Source organism: Enhydra lutris, unplaced genomic scaffold (genome assembly GCF_002288905.1).
Source record: "Enhydra lutris kenyoni isolate GAN:26980312 unplaced genomic scaffold, ASM228890v2 scaffoldscaffold4, whole genome shotgun sequence".
NCBI classification, from domain to species: domain Eukaryota; kingdom Metazoa; phylum Chordata; class Mammalia; order Carnivora; family Mustelidae; genus Enhydra; species Enhydra lutris.
The window spans coordinates 13456647-13468872 of NW_019154088.1; positions in this window are offsets into that span (position 1 = coordinate 13456647).

The following is a 12226-nucleotide window of genomic DNA, read 5'->3' on the forward strand; positions in this document are numbered from 1 at the left end:
GGAAATGGTAGAAGGAAGAGGCATGCATTTCTTGCTTCAGTGGAACAAAACTTTCCAAGAGAAAACTGATACAAACTTCTACTAGAAAGTAAAAGAACTGAAGTTAATTTTTAGCACTTCCAGCCTCTCACTCTGACACTCTTTGTATTGTTCTTATCTCGTCATTCTCATTCATTAGATCAACAGTATTTATTGAGGGCCTCCTATGTTCCAGGCACTATTCTGGGTTCTGGGACTATGGTAATGAGTAAGAACAGATGTGTTGTTCTCGTAGATCTATAGTCTAGTGCAGGAATCAGGAAGGAAAACTAAACAAAAAATAAGTAAGAGAGTTTGAGCCATTGGAAAATAATGTGATAATGTGATACAGTGTCCTCCTATTCTCTGCCTGTTGTCCACCGTTCTATTCCCTCAGCTCCTTCGTCTGTACAAAGTACAGTGACTGATAATAATAAGTGTTAGGGGCACCTGGGTGGCTCAGTGGGTTAAGCCTCTGCCTTTGGCTCAGGTCATGATCTCAGGGTCCTGGAATCTAGTTTGGCATTGGGCTCTTTGCTCAGCAGGGAGTCTGCTTCCCCCTCTCTCTGTGCCTGCTGCTCTGCCTACTTGTGTTCTCTCTCTCTCTCTGTCAAATAAATAAATAAAATCTTTTAAAAAATATTTAAGGAATAATAAGTGTTACTGTTAGGGTGTGTGATCAAAGGAGCGAGACTGATACAAAGCGAAGGTAAAGCAAAGCTTTATTTCGCGCCAGCACCCAGAATTAAACCGACCCGTCAGGGCCACATCTTACAGAGAGAGCGACCCTTCCCAACCTTACAGACTAACTTTTATAGAGCAAAGGCCATGTGGTTGAGCCCGGCCACACACAGGTGGCCAATGAGATTGTAACACACAAAGAAAATTGCATAGTGAGGCTAGGTCACACATGGGTGGCCAATTGAATTACAATTCACCCTATAGTAGTTATTTGAACTAGCCTATCACCTTGGTCAGAATTGGCGCCCAAAAGGTGGGGCCCACATTCTTTAGGGAGATAGTGATTGGATGTCTCCACCTAGCCTGACCCGCCCTTGTATTTGGGCTCTGTTATCTGGGACTGATCGGCCATATTTTACTAGTTTCCCGGACTTGCTTTTAAGTAAGTCCCCTGGTGGGGGGGGGCAGGGTCAGTTTAAGTTTTACTGCATAAACAACAGAATGGCTGTTCAACCGAGATGGAGCTGCTCTGGCTAAATAGGAACTTACATATTTTAAAAGAGATTAAAGTTTTACACTGAAGAGAGAAATTCTAACCCTGAATGGCTGAGATGTGGCATAAAGAACCTTCAAATCTGAGGCAGTCTTTTGTGTGAGGACGACTCTGGTCATCTGCATGGACCCACAGTAAAATCAAATATATCCAAGTGGATGCTAAGAACCAATGAGCAGAACCAGATGACCCCACTGGTAGGCCTAGAACTTACCAAGGACAGCAGGGAAACAAAGCATCCACCCAAAAACATAAGACAGCTTTTCGAAAGAGTTAAAAGCATTGAAGTGATAATTTAAGGAGAGAGAAAAAAACCCAAGAACTTTGTTGGGAAATAACAAACTATATGTATTTAAATTTTTTTCTTTTCTTTTTTTCTTTTTTAACCATTTGCCTGTTTCTTTCTTTTAAAAAAATTTAGTTAATTAATTTATTTATTTGACAGAGAGATACAGAGAAAGTGCAAGTAAAGCAGCCGGCAGAGCTGGTGGGAGAAGCAGACTTTCTGCTGAGCTGGGAGCCTGATACCGGGCTTGATCCCAGTATCCTGGGATCATGACCTGAGCTGAAGGAAGCCGATTAACTGAACCACCCAGGCACCCCTAAAATTTTTTCAATTACATATGAGACATCATAATCTCACCAGTGCTTAAGACCTTGAGAGGTTTCATCTATCCCTGCTTGTGCACTAATTCAGTCCCCTGGATCAAAGATGAGAGAAAGGGAGAGGAACCCTGAATTAAGATTATATTTGTCACCCACTGGGACATATTCAAATAGAAAACAAATTCAGTAAGAAAAAGATAAGGTTGCATTTCTTGTAGTCTTGAGTTTTTAACTGCAATGATAAGTGCTCATATGCACTTCTATTACTGCAATTAGAAACACATAGGGAGATCCTGCAGGACTATTCCTGGCATGAGGCCTAAAACTCACTCCTGAGGAAAAATGCTGGAGCTACCTCTCGGAAGCAAAGGTCTAAATCAGTGGTTTCCAAACATTGTTCTAGAACTGATAAACAGGGAGGAATTTTTCTTCATGGAATGAAAGAAAATAAGGTCAATGTGGTAAGGTTTTCAAAAGGCTAAATGTATTTAATACCAAGGACTATCTTCTAGGCTGATTATGTCCTTCATACTTTTGAGGTTTTAAAGTGACTTTTCTTTTATAACATGATAGAGAAGGTAAGTGATAATTTCTACTGAAGTCTTTCCTTGGAAAATTAAAACATTGGCAATCCTATGTTGATCTCCAAAATTATTTATGAAATTTTGCTGGTCAGTAAAATCTAAAAGTACAAAGCTCACTACAGAGCAAAGCATTAGGGAGAGAAGAAATGGTCCTCAGTTTATAGGGAGTCTGCAGGGGAATGCTCATAGGAAGGTTATCCCTGTTTTGTCAGGCAGTGGTCCAAGCTAACACCCATTCACCTACCCAACAAACAGTAGGCCCTAGTATGATTTATGTTAGGCCTTGGAGATATAAATTTGAGTAAGACTCATTCCAACTCTGAGATGATCATTTTAGTCCAGGGTTAATCAGAAGAGTGAAGAAACAATTATGTTAGAAGTATATACAAAATGTATTACAGCTTAGATCATTCATTCCCTCAGGATATGATATTTGAGCTGGGTTCTAAGGCATGCATACTAATTTTCCTGGCAGAAAAGAGGGAACGGTATTCTAGGCAGAGAGAAAGGCAGAAACAAAGGCAATGAAGCATGAACATACAGGTAGCGTAGAGAAAGACAAGTTATAGCTGTGACATAAGATATGGAAAAGAAAGGAAAGGTGGAGTCAAATTCTGATGATTCTTTTGCCCGTTATTGAGTCAGGCCTTTTTTCCTGGAGGCTGGTGGTTCTTGACATTTTGTGTAACTTACTGTTTGGGGGATCCATTTAAAGCCATAGCATTATTCTCCAAATGATGTCCCTATGACGAAAATGTCAGGAATTCACAGATTTCCTAAGAGCCACGTATAGACTTTGCTATAGGTATTGGGGGACCATGTAAGCTTCCATTTTTACACAGAAGAGGAACATAATCATATATGTATTTTAGAAGGATGAGGTACAAATGGGTAATATTATCAAGTCTTAATCCAAAGGAGAGACAGAAAAGAATTTCCAGTTCTGGTTCTGGTTGTCGAAGGTCAGGGCTTGGGGACTAATCCCCAGATTAGAGTGAAGGAGGGACTCTTCCCTCACATCACATCCATAGGTGTGTGATCACAGGGCAGTAAGCTCAGAGGGTCTTGAGCTCAGAAGTAGAGGGGATGGACATGTTGGATGAAGGAAATGGATGAAAGGTTTGAAACGAAGCTCTAATATCAAGGGTGGCATACTTTTTGTAGTCATGGTAGTTAAAATAGTATGAAATTTGTATGTTACTCTAATAGCCTTGCTGGTATTGAGAATCTGACATGATGACAGAATATGCAATTTTCAAGTGTAATTTTAAGTTAAAAGGGAGAGACACATGTTAAAACTGCAAAAAGATGACTTGACTCTTTTCCCAATTTCTGTTAAATTTCAAAGTCAAAATACTTCTGTGTCATGACTACTCTTTGGTTCACTGGCCTCATACTGAGTCTGGATGACTTTCTATATTACTATATCATCAAAATTGCTAAGGACTTTTTCCTCCTTAAATCTCTTTAGATCAAATGCTCCAAGAGAACTGGTGATTTTAAAATATGTTCACAATTTTTTGATGTTCCTCCCTTCCAGAAGTAGAGCTTCATTTCTCTCCCTGGCATGTGGGCTAGACTTAATGGCATCTCCAAATGAATAAAGTAGAGGTGATGGTGTGTCATTTCTAGATTAGGTCATAGAGTGCACTGTGGCTTCCTTTTTGCTCTCTCTCTTGGATCTGTCAGACGGGCATAATTTATCCTACAGGGTCCTTCTAGCTGGACTAAGAATTAAATTGACATGAGACAGATTAACAGCAGAAAATCACATTTAATAGTGTTTGTACCAGGAATCCACACAGACATGGAAATTCCAGACAGTAAGACAATAAGAGGCTTTTATGAGCTAAGGGGAAAGGGGAGGAGGGATAGGAACTTGAGGACACAAAGGGGAGAAAGACAGTTAGCAAGAAGGTGAGAAGAGATGTTTGGAAAACAAAGGTCGCACTATTATGTAGGTAAGTTACTTAGGTAGAGAAGAATCTGTTAATAGCTCTCTTCTTAGTATAAGCAAAGAGCTGAGGGAGGTATAAAGAGCTTTTCCTGAATCTACTGGCTTTTGATTGTTTTTAAGTAAAAATAAAGTTCGTGTCAGAGTGGCCCATCTTGGGTCAGCCTCCCCTTGGCACCTACAGATCACTAGCTCCAGAGGAAGCCAGCTGCTATGTCATGAGGAGACTCAAACAACCCATGGATAGATCCCTGAGGTGAGGAAGTGAGGACTCCTGCTAACAATCATCAAGAAAATGAGGTCTTTGACCAATAGCTGTGTGAGTGAGCCATCTTGAAAGCCCGTCCTCCAGCCTCAGTCAACCTTCAGTTGCCTGTATTCTGGCCGACATTTTGACTGCAATTTCATAAGAGACTCTGAACCCAAACCACTCAACTAAGTCACTTCCAAATTCCTGAATTAAGAAACTGTGAGATAATCAGTGTTCATCAGCTTAAGCTGTTAAATTTCAGGTAATTCTTTACACTGCAGTTTATGATTAATACAGATTTTATTACCTAGAAGTGGAGCACTGCCATAATATAAACACCTAAATATGAAAGTGCCTTTGGAACTGGGCAGACAGAAGAGCTTTGAGGAGAGTGTTAGGGGAAGTTTGGGTAGGGTCCCCCTCCCCTTTAGGGTAAGTGTAATCTTTAATCCCCATCACCTATCTCACCCATTCCCCACCCACCCACCCACCTCCCTTCTGGTAACCATCAGTTTATTCTCTATATTTGAGTCTGTTTCTTGCTTTCTCTCTCTCTCTCACTTTCGCCTTTGCTCATGTTTTGTTTCTTAAATTCCACATATGAGTGAAATCATATGGTATTTGTCTTTCTCTGACTGACTTATTTCATTTAGCATTCTACTCTAGCTCTATCCATGTTACGAATGGCAGATTTTATCCTTTTTTATGGCTGAATAATATACCATTGTATATGTATACCACATCTTCTTTATCCATTCATCTATTGATGGACACTTGGGCTGCTTCCATAGTTTAGCTATTGTAATTAATGCTGCAATAAACAGGGGCACATGTATCTCTTTGAATTAGTGTTTTTGTATTTTTTTGGTAAATACCAAGTAGTGTGATTACTGGATCATAGGGTAGATTTATTTTTAATATTTTGAGGAACCTCCATATTGGTTTTCACAGTAGCTGCAACAGTTTGCATTCCCACCAGGAATGCATGAGGGTTCCTTTTTCTCCACATCCTCACCAACGCTTGTTGTTTCTTGTGTTTTGATTTTAGCCATTCTGACAGGTATGAGGTGTTATCTCTTTGTACTTTTGATTTGTATTTCCCTGATGATGAATGATGTTGAACATCTTTCATGTGTCTGTTGGCCATCTGGATATCTTCTTTGGAGAATATCTGTTCATGTCTTCTGCCCATTTAAATAAATAATTTGTTTTTTGGATATTCTATCAGTTCTTTATATATTTTGGATACTCATCCTTTTTTTGATATGGCATTTGCAAATATCTTCTCCCATTCACTAGGGTGTTTCCTTCACTGTTCAGAAACTTTATTTCGATATAATCCCAATAGAGGGCTTACTTTGGCTGCACATATACTAAAATTGGAACAATGCAGAGATTAGCATGGCCCCTTTGCAAGGATGACACACAGATTAATGTATAGTCCTAATAGTTTATTTGTGCTTTTATTTCTCTTACCTCAGGAGACATATCTAGAAAAGTGTTGCTACAGCCTATGTCAGAGAAATTGCCTGTGTTCTCTTCAAGGGTTTTTATGATTTCAGATCTCACATTTATGCCTTTAATCCATTTTGAGTTTATTTTTGTGTATGGTCTAGTTTCATTTTGTTTTTTGTTTTTGTTTTTGTTTCTGTTTTTTGCAGGTAGGTGCCTAGTCTTCCCAGCACTATTTTTTGAAGAGACTATCTTTTTCCCCATTGTATATTCTTTCCTCCTTTGTTGAAGAATAATTAATCATATAGTTGTGGTTTACTTCCAGTTTTCTATTCTGTTGATCTATGTGTCTATTTTTATGCTGGTACCATACTGTTATAATTACTACCACTTTGTAATATAACTTGAAGTCTGGAATTGTGATACCTCTGGTTTGTTTTTTGTTTTGTTTTGTTTTGTTTTGTTTTGTTTTGTTTTCAAGATTTCTTTGGCTATTCAAGGTCTTGTGGTGCCATACAAATTTTAGGATTGTTTGTTCTAGTTCTGTGAAGAATGCTGTTGGTATTTTGATAGGGATTGCATTAAATTTGTATATTGCTTTGGGTAGATAGTATAGACATTTTAACCGTATTTATTCTTCCATCCCATGAAGATTGAATGTCTTTCCATTTCTTTGCATTGTCTTAAATTTCTTTCATCAGTATTTTATAGTTTTCAGAGTATAGATCTTTCACCTCTTTGGTTAAGTTTATTTCTAGATATTTTATTGTTTTTGGCACAATTATAAATGGGATTATTATCTGAATTTCACTTTCCGCTGCTTCATTATTAGTCTTTAGGGATGCAACCAATTTCTGTACATTGCTTTTGTATCCAGTGACCTTACTGAATTAATTTATTAGTTCTGGTAGGTTTTTGGTGGAGTCTTTAGGGTTTTCTATAGATACATAGTCATCTGCAAGTAGAGTTTTACTTCTTCCTTACCAATTTGGATGCCTTTTATTTCTTTATGTTGTCTGATTGCTGTGGCTAAGACTTCCAGTATTTTGTTGAATGAAAGTGGTGAGAGTGGACATCCTTGTCTTGTACCTGACCTTAGGGGAAAAGCTCTCAATTTTTCATCATTAAGTATGTTACCTGCGGATTCTTTATACAAAGCCTTTATTATGTTGAGGTATGTTACCTCTAGACCTATTTTGCGGAGGGTTTTTTTTTTTAATCATGAATGGATGTTGTACTAAAGTCTGAATAGTCTTGAAGAAGCTGCCTCAATTCTGTTTTCTAACTTTCATGCAAGCACCTGTCATTTATGGAATCTAACATAGAAAACAGTTGTCAAGGGATTCTAAGAAATATTTTCCAGAATTCCTAACTCTTAGGGGAGCACAGAAGTGGGAAGCTGAATTGTCAGTAGCAGTCTAGCGTAGTTCATTATTTTAGGTACTCAAGATCCATATATACCATTTTACTCACATTTAGTTTCCAAACAATGATGGTGATGATATAATGCTTATACCTAATGTGCTGTGACTATCTCTCTTACAAAGATGCCTTACCATCTAAGACCCAAAGTCTTATCAGTCATTTTTCTTGTCTGTATGATGGTCATCCTTTTTCTTTTTCAGTCATGATCCCCTGTTAATATCCTATAAATTAAAAACAAAATATAAGGTTAACTATCATCAATCATCCTATATGGAAGAGCACAGGAAGGGAAAAGAGGAGAAGAAAGAAACTAACAAGTATACATATATACAGAATAAACCAAGGGGAAAATATGCCTAGCTTTTAAGATCTTGTTTCTTAACTGGTGGTCAATTGGTTCTTTATCTGATGACTCAAACCTTTACTCTTAGGTGTGTGAATTAATAGTGGTCCTGACTTAATGGTATTGCTGTAGTCTTCCCTTAACTTCTACTATGTAACATCAAAGTATTAAGGGATACCATATTCAGAATAAGTGTTAAGTTCATTGAGGAACTGCTACCCCCTCCATGATGGGACAACATAATCAACTGTTATTGAGCGACTGGCTAGTGCCCCTGAAGAACAGTGCCATATTATGAACTTAGCATTGGTCTCAGTTTTAGGTAGATTCAGCAATCACCAGCAGGAGAGGCCAGATTTGCCTTGGTGAGAAGTCCCTGTTGTAGAGCCTATGCGTAAGTTCCATCTCTGCCACCATGGCCATTTTGTTTATGAGTCCATTGAACAAACACTGGGGTAGTTGATGAATAGACTGAAAGATATCTAGTCTTCTGTCAGTGGTTCCCATTGGCTAAACCTAACCAAAAACCAGAGACTGAGGCAGCCTGGTGATGTAGCTCACACTAGTCAGAGCAGGAGGAGAAAGATGGAAAGAGGATCTGGAGAAGGAAACAAAAGCTACGTGGTGTGTTCTCCATTGTTGTACCTCAAGTAAGATCTCTGCTTACCAGATCTAGACAATTTTTTTTTATTTTTTAAAGGATTTATGGGCATGTTTTATTGTTATTATCATTATCATTATTATTACTACTGTTTTTTAAAAAATTTTATTTATTTATTTGACAGAGATCACAAGTAGGCAGAGAGGCAGGCAGAGAGAGGAAGGGAAGCAGGCTCCCTGCTGAGCAGACGGCCTGATGAGCTAGATCCCAGGGCCCTGGGATCATGACCTGAGCTGAAGGCAGGGGCTTTAACTCACTGAGCCACCCAGGCACCCCATCATCACTGCTATTTTTGAATAAACTCTATACCCAGCATGGGGCTTGAACTCATGACCCCATGATAAAGAGTCACACACTCTACTGACTAAGCCAGCCAGGCCTCCCAACTTTTTTTTTTTTTTTTTTTTCAGTTAAGGCTTTTGTAGACACTTGTCTTACTTCTATGGAGATCATGAACAATTAGTCAATGACAAGGATGCCTATAGCTCAAACCACCCTGATTAACATACAAGACTTGTATCCCATTTCCTTAACCATGACTATACTGTCTCAGGCATTTATATGTTCCCCTTTAGTCCCTGCTATCCTGAGATCCCATTTTTCCCATTGAGATCAAGAAGTCTCGAAAAATGCCTAGCACATACAGTATGCTCAGTAAGTCCTGTTAACTGCATACAGATTTTGTGAGTTACATATTGTTATCTCCTGTGTATGTATTTTGTTGTAGTCAACTGCCTTACCCTTCTGGCTGTATTTTATCAGTTCTCTCCTCTAGATCTTAGAATGATTCCCTAATGCCTAATATCAGTCTTAGTCAGATGTATTACTTTAAAGTCCAAAAGCTTAGTTGTTGGATGGCCTAAGCATCAACTCATAGGAGAAGCAGCACCTGCAATGTTCTTCAGTGCCTCCATCTCAGAAGTTATATTTTCAGCTGTGAAAAGTGTGAATTTTTTCATGTCTCTGACAAAATCAGAACTTAGAGGGTGTGGAAAGGTGGCAGGGAAATAAACATAAGACTAAAGGAGTCCTGAGACTTGGGTTCAAACTTAGTTCTGCCCTTTGGGCACCTGTATTTGCTTCCTACGCTGTTGTAGCAAATGACTGTAAAGTGGCTTAAAACAGAATTTTGTTCTCTCACAGTTCTGGCGGCCAGAAGCCCCAAATAAAAGTGTTTTCAGAATTGCACTCTTTCCAAAGACTCTAAGGGAGAATCCTTCCTTGCCTCTTTCAGCTTTTGGTGACTCGAGCCATTCCTTGGACTGTGGCTTGCCTAATTCCATCTCTGTCTCAGTCCTCATATTGCCTTGTCTCTTCTCTGTCTCCAACCTCACTGTGCCTTTCTCTTGTAAGGACATCTGTTCTCATAAGATAGTCAATGTTGTGGTCATAATGTTCACAAATGTTCATAATGTTCACTCTCCTTAAGGAAACAATGGCTTTTGTTAAGAAGAAATAAGGTTTCAGCAAAGAACTTGCTGCTCCAAATTTGTTAAAAATCAGACTTAATATTCTGTCTCAATTCTTACATCAAAAATATGGGAGAATATTTATAGTCACAGGAAATCTGTAAACTAATGAGTGAAGTCTCCTTGAGCCTTGTGTCTGTAAAAAAATGAACTTGGGCTTTCAAAGGTCTGCATCTTGCTTGTTTAGAAACAAATTGCACAGTCTAAAGTAAATAAAAGCTGTACTGTGGTCATTGCTAACTGTTATGGACTGCAAGTTTGTGTCCTCCCCCACCCCCAAATGTTGAAGCCGTAACTGCCAATATGATGGTATTTGGAGCTGAGCTCTTTGGGAGATAATTAGGTTAGATGAGATTATGACAGTGGGGCCTTCATAGAGAAACCAGAAGGCTTATTTGCTGTCTCCCATGTGAGGACATAGCAAGAAGGCAGCCATCTGCAACCCAGCCATGCTGCATCCTGGTCTTGGACTTCACCCTCTAGAACTGTGAGAAATTTCTGTTGTTTAATACTAGTCTATGGTATTTTGCTATGGCAGCCAAACAGGCTAATACACCAATAAACTTTCCAGACCATGTTTCTCTTTTGTTGATAGATATTTTCACATGGACTAGTATTTGTGTTGAAATTATCCCATGATCTGGCTCTGAGGTCACCTCTTGGACCTGAGAACAAATTTGGCCCTACCACTTTGGATCTCTGTCCTTCTACCTCAACAATGCCCTGGAGCTTTGTCTGGCTCTCTCAGTCCAAGTCCAAAGCCAACCCAGTCCCTGGTCCCACCCTGCTGGGGTGTATATTATATAATAATACACATGTGACTGCGTGCACCCAAATGTTTATAGCAGCAATGTCCACAATAGGCAAACTGTGGAAAGAACCTAGATGTCCATCAACAGATGAATGGATAAAGATGTGGTGTATATATGTATACAATGGGAAAATATGCAGCCATCAAAAAAACTGAAATCTTAGGGTGCCTGGGTGGCTCAGTCTTTAAGCATCTACCTTTGGCTCAGGTCATGATCTGGGGTCCTGGGATCAAGCCCCGCATCGGGCTCCCTGCTAGGCGAGAGGCCTGCTTCTTGCTCTCCCACTCCCTCTACTTCTGTTCCCTCTCTCAGTGTCAAATAAATAAATAAAATCTTAAAAAAAAAAAAAACTTCCCATTCGCAGTGACATGAATGGAACTAGAGGGTATCATGTTAAGCGAAATAAGTCAATCAGAGAAAGATAATTATCATATGATCTCTCTGATATAAGGGATTTGAGAGGCAGGGTGGGGGGTCGTGGGGGTAGGGAGTGAAAAAATGAAATGAGAGGTATCGGGAGGGAGACAAACCATAAGAGACTCTTAATCTCACAAAACAAACTGAGGGTTGATGGTGGCGGGGTAGGGCTAGGGTGGCTGGGTTATGGACACTGGGGAGGGTATATGCTATGGTGAGTGCTGTGAAATGTGTAAGCCTGATGATTCACAGACCGGTACCCCTGGGGCAAATAATACATTATATGTTTAAAAAAAATACACACACACACACACACACACACACACACACACACACACACGTGACTGAAGTGTTAGTCACTTAGATGTCCCCAAACTCCTCTAGCCTGCTGGGAGCACCCATTCTTTCATATTTAAATAAAATTGTCTTGAATCCTCATCTCCTATAGAATGACAATAATCACCATCACTCCCAATATTTCTAAGAAATCTTGGCAATTCTCTCCTTGTTGTCCCTGGCTCTGTTTGTACACTTCTGCTGAATTCTCTAACTTTACATGTTGACTGCCTTTTTAAAAGTATCACCTCCCTTCCCCCCCACCCCATCCCCATGCCTCAACTTGATTAAAGATACTCTAGCTTCCTGAATTCTCCAAGTACCACTGACACCAAGCTTTATATGTAGCAGATTTTACTGAAGTCTTGAGGGAAAGAGGATGAAGTTGTAGCTCAGCACAGATGTTAAATGTCCTTTTCCTTAATTGCTCCTTGGCCAATGCTGCCTCTGAAAAGACCTTACTGGCCTGCTCTTTAAATGGACCGGCAGCAACCACCATATTGCTCCGTTGCTTTCTCTCTATTCTCCTGCTGTCTTCTACCTCCTGCTTCTAAGATGCTCCAGTGATTCCTGCTCTATTACTTATGTAGGGCAGGATAGCCACGACCAAGCCAACACTTACTTTGTACAGGCACTATGCTAAATGCTTGGTACTTCTTGGAGCA